Genomic DNA, 1508 nt, shown 5'->3' on the forward strand with positions numbered 1-1508 from the left:
TGATTTTATAAAAAACAGCTAGGAAGCACAATTTAGCAGTGGGTTGCAGAGAAAAAAAATATGCTGGCAGAAAAATCCAATTGAGTGATTAAACAGCTCTTCATTTTCTGGCTTTATTTTTATGCTAACAAATTTGTTCTCTGAAAAGTGTCCACAAAGCCAAGTCTCTGATTAACACCTTTGTAGGGATGGTTTTTCACCTATTACTAAATTAAACTTGCTTCATTGGAAAGGCAGCAAGATGCATCCTCATTTCAATGTCTACTGAAATAATACAAGTTGACACCAGGAAACATTAACGCCACTGCATCCTTGCTGCTTTCTCATGTGGAAGTCTGTTTAATGTGAAAACAAGGTGATATCTAATTAGCACACAGGTAAGGAATTAAGAAAATCTTTATTTAAGGGTGAAGATGTTTCTCACAAAATTGTTGACCCAATGCATCATTGAAATTCAAGCTGGAAAGATGAATTTAATATATCACTTGTACATTTTGTATTACTCTTCTGGTGACAATGTAGTTTGTTTTTGTCAATTACCATTTTATTAATAGGGTAAAGAAAATTAAGTGGATTTTTGAAAGAAAACAATACTGTCAATATACTATTAAAACAAATTAAAATGGTAAAAGTTATTGTACTTTAAGTAAAAATAAAAGAGACAAAATATCAATCCCAGTTTTGGATTACTTTAATTAACAAAAAAAAATGCATATAGCAGAGGATAGTTTCAATCTGCCTACCTCTGGGTTATGGGCCCAGCATGCTTCCATTGCAGTACTCTGCTGCACATGTAAGTGCAAGAGATCCTGAAGCACTCACTCATCATGGGAAAGTACCAATGTGTTTCTTCGTTGGTTGATGGAAGAAACATCTTACAAAAACTCTCCAGATTATTGACTTTTTAAAGTTTTGCTAGGAAACGTTTTAGATGAATGCTTATTAGCCTTTGTCAGTATGGACTTTTGCAAAGTGTCTCTGTGGCGCAATCAGTTAGTATGTATGGCTATTAACCAAAAGGTTGGTGGTTCAATCCCACCCAGGGACCTAATTGACCTTGTTATCAGATTTTGGTGATCTTTAAGTAGACAAGTCAAAATTTCAAACCCCCTGTTATGGTGTAGGGTACCTGGCCTTCTCTGATGTAATCAGAGTTAGATTTGATTCAGTGATTTTTTAAAAACAGCTAGGAAGCACAATTTAGCAGTGGGTTGCAGAGAAAACAAATATGCTGGCAGAAAAATCCAATTGAGTGATTAAACAGCTCTTTATTTTCTGGCTTTATTTTTATGCTAACAAATTTGTTCTCTGAAAAGTGTCCACAAAGCCAAGTCTCTGATTAACACCTTTGTAAGGATGGTTTTTCACCTATTACTAAATTAAACTTGCTTCATTGGAAAGGCAGCAAGATGCATCCTCATTTCAATGTCTACTGAAATAATACAGGTTGACACCAGGAAACATTAACGCCACTGCATCCTTGCTGCTTTCTCATGTGGAAGTCTGTT

This window comes from Pseudophryne corroboree, unplaced genomic scaffold, assembly GCF_028390025.1.
Source record: "Pseudophryne corroboree isolate aPseCor3 unplaced genomic scaffold, aPseCor3.hap2 scaffold_565, whole genome shotgun sequence".
Classification (NCBI taxonomy): Eukaryota; Metazoa; Chordata; class Amphibia; order Anura; family Myobatrachidae; genus Pseudophryne; species Pseudophryne corroboree.